The 13335-nt window shown below is 35.4% G+C and overlaps 1 protein-coding gene across 6 annotated transcripts in view; it reads left to right on the plus strand.

The window, feature by feature from the left end:
- The window catches only part of LOC126334860 (zinc finger-containing ubiquitin peptidase 1-like), a 334584-nt gene that overhangs the window by 224117 nt on the left and 97132 nt on the right, over positions 1-13335 (plus strand). For 3 of the 6 annotated variants that reach the window (XM_049997541.1, XM_049997544.1, XM_049997540.1), the window contains exon 11: positions 42-7024. The exons of 1 other annotated variant lie outside the window; for it this stretch is intronic. The gene's annotated coding sequence lies outside the window, so the exon portion shown is untranslated. Of the gene's footprint in view, positions 1-16; positions 7025-13335 lie in introns of those variants that run through there. 2 more of the 6 variants (XM_049997543.1, XM_049997542.1) reach the window with 2 other exon arrangements.

The following is a 13335-nucleotide window of genomic DNA, read 5'->3' on the forward strand; positions in this document are numbered from 1 at the left end:
AATTATTTCACTTAAGTTGTGTAATGTTTTCCAATTTTCAGGATTGCACCAAGGGTGTTAAATTTGGTTTTGTACAAAGTTGTTTCATACAAACTCTATGATCTCATCATCCGGAAATTTAGAAACGAGACATCTGACAGGGATTAGTGCAAACAGTGAATTATGTGACATGTTAGCGACAACATCTGTGTACTTCCAGCGACTGCCATTTGTAAATATAATTTTAAAACGATTGCCTTAGACAACTTTTTTCTTATTTATCAAATGGGTACTAGGCCACATTTTAAAATGCCTTATGTATGTGATTTTCTAGCTGTTTCTGGTAGTGTTGTTTGACATTCATTTAAAATATGGAAGCAAAGCAACAGCAACTAATTTGATGTCTGTGATCTTTTCTTTGTTGAATTGTGCAAATGTGTACGTGTCAAGTAACTTCAAGAACAAGCTATCATTACTGTTATCAAGATCCTGATATCTGAATTAAGGGGTGGAGTCATCTACCATTCTTTTATGAGGTCTTAGTGACTTGCTTCAGGACTGGTTCATAGGAAAATCAAAAATGTTACTAATGGTATTTTCTGCATCTGTTGTAACCATATGTTAGAGGTGTAAAAACTGTGTGCTTCTTTGCATGATAGTTGTACTTCTGATGTCATTATGTTATCATTTTAACTTTCAGTTATTATATTTGTTTTTTTTACCATCATTGATTCTAATCTCTTAACACATTGAAAAGAATGGAATTGTAGTTTGCCTGTGTTAGTGTTGTACTCATTTTTCACTTTTCCTCTTGAATAAGTAAGGCCATAGAAACTATAGGTAAAGTCACCATCTTGTACTACAAGTAATCTAATTTGCTATATCGTGATGGCAAAAGAATATCTATGACAGTTGGCAGTACTGTTGCCAGGTTTCTAATGTGAAATAAGCAATAGTTTTCTAGGACTGTGACAACATTGATGTGTTGCCATACAGTCATAAACAAAATCACATTATGTGGTTGATCATGGTAAGTGTGCAAAGTATTCATACAAATCCCATTTTAATTTTCAGCTGCTCACCATACCATAGTCATGTCATTCTTATCTGCGTATAAGAGATGGTGGCAAGATCTTGATTACAGTACTGAAAAGTCCTGAATTTCAAATAATAGTGATGTGAGAAAAGGCTGCCAGTTACCTATAAGTTTTTTGTTGCGAGCAGACTTACAGAAAATAGAGATATCAAGTTGCTTCACCTGTTGAATTTTGTCTTATTCAAATTGAATAATGTATTATAAACTCTCCCAAACACCCCCTTCTCCCCACACTCCCACCCACTTTCCCTCACTCTCGCTCCTCCCCATCCCCCCCCCCCCTCTCTCTCTCTCTCTCTCTCTCTCTCTCTCTCTCTCTCTCTCTCTCTCTCTCTCTCTCTCTCTCTTCCCTTGGTTGTTGTGTGAAAGGTGGGTGTGTTGTTCTAAGATGTGGAAGATGGGAGGGGTGGTTTAGTTCCAGTGAAGGAAGATGCAATAGAGTGAGCAGTGGTTGCAGAGAAGAGAATAAAACTAAAGTGATAAATCTTATGGGAAGGGAAGACAGGTGCAAATTAATGTGCGTTTAGGAGGAACAGTAAGGAGGGAACAGGCAGCAGAAGTGACCAAAGAAGGAAAAAGAGGACTGAGGAAGGGGAAAATATTTAAGTTTGTTAAGAACAATAATAATAATTGTGACACACCTTTAAAAAGAAATGTAATCAAAAAGATAGACCATAAGATGAAACTAAAAAACCCCCTTGTTTACAAAATTACAATGAGAAATTGAAATAGGAGTATAAAAAGGAAGGAAGGATGCAAGGGAGCAGATAGAAGACTTGCAATGGAGGCCAGATATAGAGAATATTCAATTCAAAAGTGTCTTTAGAATTTCTAAAGAAACAGTTCCCACCTGGGTAGTTCAGAGTAATAGATGCAGAAAGATATGATCCAGATGGCAATGTCTGTGAAGCAGATGGTTCAGTTGTCCATGTTATACTGACTAGCATCCTCCATGTTCTGAGGCTTATGTTTGCCCTTTGGCAAACATCCTTTCTCAGTCTCGTCCTCAAATTTGTAAATTTTTCCTTGGCTTTGTCCATGGTGGCTGCCGCTATGTCTAAATCTTTTGCTCTCGTGAGCTCTATTGCACTCTACTCCATATCATCTTTCGCAATTGTCTTCCGGTCATCACACTTCACGTCTTGTCTTAAGCTTAAACCACCTCTCATGCTGGTCATGTCTCATGATCATAAGTGTCTATATGTTTGTTTTTCTGATATCACCATTCTGAAGAACAACATTTTGATACCACAGCAGATAGTCAATCATGTTATAGGTAACTGGTGATGTCGAGCAAACCAAAATTCAAGGTAGGTGCCATTCTATTGTCTGATAGTAAGACTGCTTAGACGGCCATTGTGTTCTTCATGGCATGTAATTTTTTTTAGGTTTTCTTAAATATTGTTAATGGATACAACAACAAATGTGATTGTAATATCATAAGAAACTTCCTCTTCACCATACCCTATATCAGCAATCGATATGATAGTTGTCTTTCTGTTTGCCTTGGTCATGCTGTACAGCATAATGCAGTACTAGAGATTGTTAGGAATTGTTGCTAGATGAATGAATTTAATATCAAGTATTTTCCTTGCTTGGCCCTGTACCTAGAATGATGATTTTCCTCTCTTCCCCCTCCCTCCCAGTGTTACATTTGTGTCATATTACATAAACAAACTATTAGAAGGAAGAATAGACCATGGAATTGTGATATTTTACAGTGAAAAATACACTGTATACAATAAAAATAAAAACAGAAGCTAAAATAACGTACTTTATTTTGTAAATGTTATTAATGGGGAAGGTGTTGTACATTGTGTGTTCATTAGCAATCGTCTAACTGTTTGCTTGGAATAATTTGGAAAAATGCAAATTATGTTGGTTGGATCATGCATTGTTCACTACCTTCATGAGCAAATGTTACAGAGCCTAAACCGTGTATAAAAAGAACAAACTGGGGGGGGGGGGGGGGGGGGGCAAATTTAAACATACCCACCCTAATGGTGTAAAAGGAAAACAATAATGATATTTACCATTGACATTATACACTCAAAACACGTATCAACATGTATCACACGTGGCTTAACCTCAATATGATAAGCTGAAAGTTCCTTTTCAAATCCATTGAGGGCCACAACTTTTATGAAGTGCATATGGATTTCATCTATGACAAAAATCTGCACACACATAAAAAAAAATCAAGGTTGTAGCTTACTTCAGATTCTGTACTTATCTGTAACGTCACTGCACAAATGACTGGATGAGTTACTTGTTACATAAGGCAAACATAAGTTCATACCAACTCTATTAATATAATTTGCTAAAAGAAACAAGCCTGTGATTTTCAAACCAGGCTTTATGATGAAAACTGTTGTCACTCTTAAAAAATATCACTGCATCATAAGTTACAGTTTATTAAATGAGAGACATAAAATGTACCTTTTTATGAGAAACATTTTTTAAATTTCAAGGCTTGTTAGCTAAGATGTTTTCATTACAAACAGAATTACGTTTTTGAAAGGAGGAAAAGTGTAACTATCTGGAATCAAGATAAGGGAAAGGGTCACTGAGTATGCAAATAAAAGCTCCTAACAAAACTATACAGATAGTTTTTTCATTGAAGCCTAAAATATTATAAAATTAAAAGGAAATAGAAGAAAGGGATTACATTTTATGAAGTAATATTCCACTTTAATATTTTTTAGTACTGTCCAGTTAGTTGTTATGAAAATGTTCCATAAAATAGACAGAGCTGTGATGATGTATGCTTTGCTTAAATGGACTGAAGGATATCATGAAAAGTAGGTAAAATATGGTAATGACTGAGTAAAAGCATGACATAATGCTATAATCCACAACAAATAAAGGTAACGATCCCTCTTTTCTTTTTTAGAGAAGGTACAAGTGTTTTTGATGACAGCATTCTCTCATCAGGACGACAGCAATAGAAAGTGAAATAGTAGGTATCTGTGTTTTACAATTCTGAATCTCCTATTTGCTCCTTTTCCTCTCCTGATGAGAAGACTGTCAATATCATCCAGCTCTGAGAATAATTTTTTGTGTTGTTTCAGTAAACCTAAGCATGACCTTTTTGACACCCGTTGCTTGTTTGGTTGCATCAATATTTTTTCATTCTTGATTTTCCTATACCTTAAAAATTTCAACAAATGGCATGTAAATACAAGATCTGCTGAATAATGTACAGCTTAAAACTGTTTTAAATAGAACTGTCAACATGAGAATGATGGTTTACTACAGATTGATATTAAAGAATCAGGAATGATAAGTGACTAAGAGAAATATGTAAAAGCATGTATAAAGAAAATAGTTTCATGCATTGGATGTTTTTGATATCCATTTTATTTTTATTCTGTTTGCCACAATGTTTGGGTGTGTAGCCATTTTCAAAAAAAATGTTTCACTCATATTTTGAAAAAAATGTTTAACCCCTTTCCATGAAGAAGGCAAAGCCATGATGACCTGTGCTTAGCTTAAATGAACTGAGAGAGATTGTAAAAAGTAGATAGAAGATGCTAGCGACTGGATAAAAGTATGACACAATGGTATATTAACAACAGAGGAAGGTAAAGAGCCTCTTTGTCATTGATTGAGGAGGTACTAGAGTATATGATGATGGCATTCTCTCATCAGGACGGCTGTAAAATATATAATGAAAAAAAATGAATGAAATGGTACATATCTCTGGTTTACAATTCTGACTATTATATTTTCATTTGAGTATGACTGTAAACCAAAACATATGTGATCAATTGGTTAAACCCTTTGCTTTAATGGCTACACAGCCAAAGTGTTGTAATATACAAAATAAAAAAAATGGATATAAAGAAACAGTGCAGGAAACTGTGGACCTTGTTGCAACTAAAAGCACATAGATATATTTGTTTTTCCCAAATTTTTTAACAGTTGCAACATTTTGTGCTGAATCAACAATCATGGTTGAAATAAATATTCCTGTGAGATCCTACACTTTTGTAACGCCATTTTAAATGAAGAAATGAACATTACATTAAATTCAACAAGTCTTGTAAACTATATACATATATCACTGGCTGAATCTTCTGAAACCCCTATGCACAATGAACATGTAATGAAGCTTGTTCTTCCACATACAGATATATTCAAGAGTTAATTTGAATAATGTTTAAAGCTGATGAATGGTGTTCATTTTTTTTACTCACAAGTTGTAACTCCTGCTGTCTTCGAGTGCCTTCTTTGACTCGTATAATCCTTTGTGGTAACACTCTTATGGCTAAAATTGTTGTGTCAAACTTAAATGCTACAGAATTTTGTAAATGAGATGTGCTTTTTATTGAAAGGAATCAGAGATGATGAAAGAAGCTAGATTTTTTTGTGAGCATATGGGGAGCAGCAGATGCTATTGTACATAAATCTGCCATTAGTGCCTTTTAGCATCTGATTTAAAATTCATGAACGGCTCTGTTAACCAACTATCAGTTACAGCTGTGTACTCATTTTCAAGCTCATGCATGATAATGCACTGAAATTATCAAAATAAAAGCATAGTTCATATTAATTAAATGAAAACAGAATACAGAGAAACACCAAGTGCAATGAAACATAAAGTCTAGGGAAAAATGTATCTGCCACAAACCTTACAATCCCATAATCTATTGCTTTGATATGTGCTTGGTGCTTGAATGTACTTGTTCTATCAATTTTAGCACGTCACAATTGAAGATATTGGCATAAAAATTGAAACTATTATATCCATATAGCTCCATACGCATGCGTGTACACACACACACACACACACACACACACACACACACACACACACACACACACACACACAGACAGACAGACAGACAGTGTGTGTGTGAGAGAGAGAGAGAGAGAGAGAGAGAGGAACTGTCTCTGAAAATGCAACCTCCTAATATCAGATGTGCCTTCCACACTTGATTGTCCACTTACAGCCTTCCAAACATTATGCAGTTGCAAAATTACCTTTGTCATTATCTCCATTCCCAAATGTTGATTGTGCCCGAGTCTGCATTAGTATTGCTCATTGCATTTTCATCATCCAGCACTCTATTGTTCTCTTTTGTTCAGCACTGTATTTCTCTCATTTTGAATTCCTATTTGTGGGTGCAAACTTTTTTTAGAGAATTGTTTTACAACCAATAGTCTTCTTATAAATTAAGTAGTCATCATCGGATGTTATTCATTCTCCCATAATCCATTTTTTACATAATCCCATTCATAATTTAATATATTATCAGTGTGTTCACTTCCAGTAACTTCTTATGTCAGCTGTTCAGGCAAGAACATTTGGTTAATAATGCCAGAGATGTTTATTACAAAGTACAAATGTCTTTGATTCTTTGCCAAAATTATTAAACCAGACAGAGAATGTTATTTGTAAGTACTTGTACAATAATCTTTATTGCTCTATTCAGTGAAATTACAGAATGATTTATACATATACTTTGTGTATAAAAATACAGCCTGTTTGTAAATATGTTGGACATAAATGTTAAAAGTTGCTGTGGTCAGAAACAGTTACAGGCCTCACATCACAACTTCACTCAGTGTTACATTCTTTGATGCACTTTTATTTTCTGTTGTTGAAGTGATTTAGAAACAATTTGCATTTATCATGCATTGTGCTACTCTTTATTTTAAACTGTACATTTGTGAATAAATAAATTACAGAATTTATTAAATGTATGTTCAAAACAATGTAGTTAATATATGCATTCATTCTCAACTTTTTATGCGTGCACGTCATGCAACATGTGACTGCTGTTTCATACCTTTACTTGCAGTTAATCAAAAAACTTATGTTAACATTTTATTGAAAATATGCCTGGTGTTAAAGTGCAGTCTCATTGTTTGGCATCATGTACCAGCGTTGTAAATTTCTAATTAAACAACGAATTGTTAAATATATACTGGTCAGAAAACTTATATACCTCATGGAAACTAATATTTTACATAATTGGTTTAATTTCAAACAAATTTGTCTTTGAAATGTCTTGTCTCCTTTCTTTTATGATTGTGATATTTATTGAATCTTGTTGTTCATTAAATTTCAACTTAATATCTTCTATTATTGTTATGCACTGGTTCAAATATGTATTTGTGGACAATAAATCATCATTCAGCCATAAAATGAACCAAAGGAAGAAAAAGTCTTCTTAATGCTATAATGGCTTTGTCACACTGTCATTGTTGCAGTAATGAAGAGCAGTTTGTAGTTATTATTTTAGAATACTCTGGGTTTTGTAGCAGTATCAAATTTATGCACAGTAGTATCACTGATGGCTAAACCTAGAAACATGTTTTATTGTCAGTTATTAGATTAGATTAGATTTTACTTTCATTCCAATTGATCCATAGTGAGGAGGTCCACCAGTATGTAGAACATGTCAGAAAAACAATTATACATGACAACTCTTTACAACTAAAACAAATAAGCTAATGTACCTTCCATAGTTCTCAAGTGGAATGATTTTATTTACTTTTTTTTTTTAATTTTTGATGAACATTATATGGAAGGATCATTTTACAACACTCATTTTCTAAGATTGCATTAATGCACTGAACTTAAAATTTAAGAAAAAATTTTTTTATTTATTTATAAGGTAATAACCATATAAAAGAGCTACTACAATACTTATTTACAATGAACACATTACTGCACTGAAATGGTGCAAGAGTTAGATTGTACTTTACACACACACTCAAATCAGTTGGTTCTACTGAGAAATTTGCCAATGGAGTAGAAGGAGTTGGCCACCAATAAATCCTTTAGCCTTCTCTTAAACTGAATTTCATTGATTGGTTGTTAAGCTCGAACTCAGGACCTTTGCCTTTCGCGGGCAAGTGCTCTACCAACTGAGCTACCGAAGCACGATTCACGACCGGTACTCACAGCTTTACTTCTGCCAGTATCCGTCTCCTACCTTCCAAACTTTACAGAAGCTCTTCTGCAAAACATGCAGAACTAGCACTCCTGATAGAAAGGATACTGTGGAGACATGGCTTAGCCACAGCCTGGGGGATGTTTCCAGAATGAGATTTTCACTCTGCAGCAGAGTGTGTGCTGATATGAAACTTCCTGGCAGATTAAAACTGTGTGCCCGACCGAGACTCGAACTCGGGACCTTTGCCTTTCGCGGGCAAGTGCTCTACCAACTGAGCTACCGAAGCACGACTCACGATCGGTACTCACAGCTTTACTTCTGCCAGTATCCGTCTCCTACCTTACTCTTTCAAGAGTAAGTGACTTTAAATCCTTGTGAAGATTTTTCTTATTTCTATTATTGATTCCATAAACTGAGCTGTTGGTTTGAAAAAGTGATATATTTTAATGATGAATTTCATTACGGAATAAATACATTGGAAAGCAGTAGTTAGTATCCCTAGTTCTCTAAACAGGCCTTTGCAGGATGTTCATGACTTCACACTACATATTACTCCTATTGCACATTTTTGTGCCTGGAAAACTTTAGCTTGGCTTGGTGACTTACCCCAAAAAATAATCCCATATGACATTATGGAGTAAAAGTAAGCATAGTATGCCAGCTTTTTAATTTTTATATCCCCTATGTCTGACAGAATTTGCATTGCAAATGCTCCTCCCAGTTGAATTTATTATCAAGCTATAATCCCAAGAATTTAACACTGTCCACTTCTTCTATCTGCCTGTCATCATATGTTAGGCATATACTCATGGGATACCCCTTACAACTTCTGAACTGCATGTATTGTGTATTTTCAAAGTTTAATGACAAAGAATTGGCTAGGAACCAGTGATTAATGTCCACAAATACTTTATTAGCTTATCTTTCTAAGACTTCACTTGATATGCTATTTATTGCAATGTTTGTATCAGCAGCAAACAAAACGAACTTGGCATCTGGTAATGTTACTGATGAAAGGTCATTGATATACACATGAAAAAGTAAGGGCCCTAAGATGGAACGTTGTGGGATCCCACATGTAATTAGTTCCCAGTTGGATAATGCCTGATAGCTTAATACATGTCTCTTTCCTAATAACACCCTTTTGATTCCTGCCAGAGATATGAGATTTGAACCATTTTGCAGCATTTCCTGTTACACCATTTTTACTTAAAAGTATATTGTGATTTACACAGTCAAATGCCTTTGACAGATCACAATATACACCAAAATTGCCTCAAATTTTTTGTCTAATGAATTAAGTACATTTTACTGTAAGTATAGATAACCTTCTCAACATCAAAACCCTTTAGAAACCTGAACTGTGACTTTGACAGTATGTTATTTGTGATAATATGGTTATAAAGCCGATTGTACATTACCTTTCCTAAAATTTTTGAGAATGCTGGTAAAAGTGAAATTGAACAGAAATTTGACACTATTTCTTTATCTCCCTTCTTAAACAGTGGCTTAACTTCAGCATATTTCAACCATTCAGGAAGTATTTCACTGACAAATGACTGGTTACACAGATAGCTTAACATGTTACTTAACTCAGAATAACATTCTTTAATTAACTTTGTTGATATTTCATCATACCCACTTGATGTTTTTGATTTTAAAGATTTTATGATTGACATTACTTCTGCTGGGGTAGTGAAGGTCAAATTCATATTACGGAAATTAATTGAAATATCTGGTCTGAGGCATCCCATGGCAGCATCTACAGAACCTGACAACTCCATCTTTTCAGTGACAGTTATAAAATATTTGTTAAATAGTTCTGCAACACCATACACATCTGTCACCAATGTATCATTTACTCTCAATACTGTTTGCCCTTCTCCATGTCTGGTTCTACTGGTCTCCTCCTTCACTACATCCCATATTGTCCTTATTTTGCTGTCTGATATGACTATCTTTTCCTTGTAATATATTTGCTTTGATGTCCATATTACAGTCTTTAATACTTACAGTATTTCTTGTAATATGCTGTAGCATCAACGTCAGAACTGTTTCGGATTGACAGATACAGTTTTCTTTTTCTTTTACAAGATACCTCTATTCCTTTGAGTAATCCATGGCTTCTTTTGGGGGAAAACAATGTTCAAATAAGGTAAGCACTTTACTAGCAAAAGTGTTATATTTTTCATTTATGCCATGAGTACTGTAAACATCAGTCCAGTGAATGTCTTTGAGGAGTGTTCTAAAATAATCCATTTTTGGCGTATTGATTACCCTCTTGAGTTCAGATGTAACAGATTTTATATCTTGTTTGGTATTAACATTTAACAGAAGGAATTGCATGTCATGGTCTGAGAGGCCATTGATTATTGGTTTTGTAATATAATTTTGTTCGTTTCTATAAAGATATTATCAATGGCTGTTTGTGAGCAATTGGCTATCCTAGTAGGGAACTTCACAGTGGGAATTAAGTTCAATGACTGTATTATTAACTCAAATAAGTTCTTATTGGGAGAGTCTTTAAGGAAATCTACACTGAAGTCACCAGCAGTCACTGTTTCTTTGTTTTTGGTTGTTAAATGGGCCAGTGCAGCTTCAAGGTGGTTTATGAACAGATCAAAGTTACTTGCAGGTGCTCGATATACAATTAATATTATGAAGGATTTTTTATGAAATTCTGCTTCTGTTGCACATGCTTCTGTATGCTGTTCTAGGCAAAATTTATGAATGTCTATGTTCTTAAATTTATGACAGTTCCTGATGAATGTGGCAACTCCTCCTTTCTTCATTTCTGCTCTGCAAAAGTGAGCTGCTAACCTAAATCCTGTAACACTTAAAAGTTCTATATTTTCATCAATTTTATTTCTCAGTCCTCAAATATTTTGATGCAATAAAGATAGCTGACACTTCACATTAACTGAGTTAAAATTGGGTAGAGTTAAAATGTCTGCTGACTGTTGAAAATTCTTAACCAACAGCTGTTTATGCTTATGTAATAAACTAGAATTATGTCATTTGGTTTCTTTCTCAAACTGAAGGTTTGTGTCCGTCCTAACGTCTCTTAAAACTTGGTTCCTTTCTGTCCTCCATACCCTAAAAAAGGGTCTTTTCTGAACCCTATAACAACTGGTATTTTATCACTTATGACAGTGCCTCCCCCCTTTAACTTTCCTGTTATTTTTCCAGCCAGTTTACACTTCCCTTTCCTATTGAGGTGGAGGCCTTGCCTAGTATTATCCCACCTATTGAGAGAGAATCAACAGGAACCACACCAATGTGTGACCCTGCACCCGACATAAGCTGCCATTGCAACTCCAAATTAACTCTCCTGACAGAAGAGTTCAAATGAGTTGAGTCATGGTGCCCAAGAACAGATACAAACTCAACACTAGTATGCTTCAATGCTGATGCAGTCCTTGCCAGGCCACACTTTATACTGTACCCAGGATCTCTGTCAGTACTATTACCCAGCCCACCCACTATAACCATGGTGTCTTCCTTAGTGAAATCTTTACAAATTGATCCTAAATCCTTTGTCACCTGCTCCAGACCAGCACTAGGTTAAAAAAAATTGGTATTGTCATCCTAGTTCATCCTGCAAAAGTTGCCCAACTCCTCTTCCATGGAAAGTACCTAACAATAACACTTTCTTTCTCTGTACTAATTTCCCTGCACTCTTACTTTTCAATATGCTGCTGAAACTTTTTTGTGCCCTGTCTACACCTGCAACTGCTTGAGGCTCAGCAGCTTCTAACTGAAATGAAGGGTCAAATATATTTTCCACATTCACCATGAAGCTGCCAGACATAGTTCTAGGCCTGTTCCTCCTGTTGCCTGTTGCCAGTTGCCACTTCCCACCTCTCTTTACCCTTCTCCCTCCTTAACCTGCCAAGATCTCCCCTAGCCTTGTCTAACTCAGCCTGAAGGGTGGCAATTTCCCCCACCTGTTCTAGTATCTTCCTATCTCTACTACATATCCTACAAAACCACTGATGAGTCTCATTTACTTCCCCTGCTCCCACACCACTACAGTCACCCACATGGAAAAAACTACAGCACCTGTTACACCAAAGCCCAGAACTAGCAATTCTACAGCAAGTCAAGTACTTTTCACTCATGATAAATATAATAGTTTATTAAGAATAAGTGAGTTGAATTACAGATAAACATGAGAATATGTTTCCAAAAATTTCCCTCTGCCACACACCGTCAGGTGGCTTGCGGAGTATGGATGTAGATGTAGATTTGGCCTATACACAACTGTATGTAAACAAAATCAACAGTGCAATGTTTCTGAAATAACAACTTAAACTTTACGCTACTTTCCAGAAATGTGAGTTAAATAATGAAGAGGTATGCTACAGTTAAATTTCTGGAGAGAGCAAAGAACAATTAAACAAAATTCTATAGATTTGCTGTGGAAAGACGTAAACAGAAAATACGAGTATAACCTGACTGTATGACCTTTCTGCATTTTCTGCTATATTACGTAAAGAAAAATGAATCCTTTAATAGTACACTTAAAAATGCATACTAATACACCTATTTACTATGTAATCAGTACTAAACTAAATGTTGTTATAATCTAAAATGACTTATTTTTACAAGAACACCAAAACTCATGCTAGTCACCTGGATGCAGGGGTGCCAACCCAGACAGAGAAATATAAATCTGCATAGAGCGATTGAGCCTGTGTTTTTACATTTAAAAGATATTCGTAATGCTCCAACATACTTCTCAACAGAAAATAAGAGACTTAAGTGGGATGGAGAAAGTGTATTCATTCATAAACTGCTGAGGTGCAAACCAGGAGTTAAGGTGGGAAAGGAAAGACATGCACCTAGATGCTGTGGTACAGGGTTCACAATAGTCAAGAGATAGGAGGATGGCATAACTGAAATGAAGAGCAGGTCAGAAAGGATATCAACACTGACATTTCAAGCAGGGAACAAAAAGTATACAATAATAAATGGACATGCACCAACAAGTGACAAGAACAGGAAAGAAAAGGAAGTTTCAGATAGTTTCTGGGAAGAGCTAGATGATACACTGAAAAGCATACCATACAGACATGTAAAGATACTCGTAGGAGATTATAATGCACAGGTTGGAATAGAGAAGCAACATAAAGGAGTAGTGGGCGAGTATCCTGCACACCAGCGGACAAACAAAAATGGAGAAAGACTAATTGAACTGTGTCGAGAGCACTAAATGAGATTGATGACAACACACTTCAGGGTCAAACTGTGTAAGAAAGAGACATGGGAAAACCCATGCACCCGCCTTGGGGAATTCCAAATTAACCACATAGCAATCAGCTGGACAAATGCTAAAGAGATCATGAACAC

Source organism: Schistocerca gregaria, chromosome 2 (assembly GCF_023897955.1).
Source record: "Schistocerca gregaria isolate iqSchGreg1 chromosome 2, iqSchGreg1.2, whole genome shotgun sequence".
NCBI classification, from domain to species: Eukaryota; Metazoa; Arthropoda; class Insecta; order Orthoptera; family Acrididae; genus Schistocerca; species Schistocerca gregaria.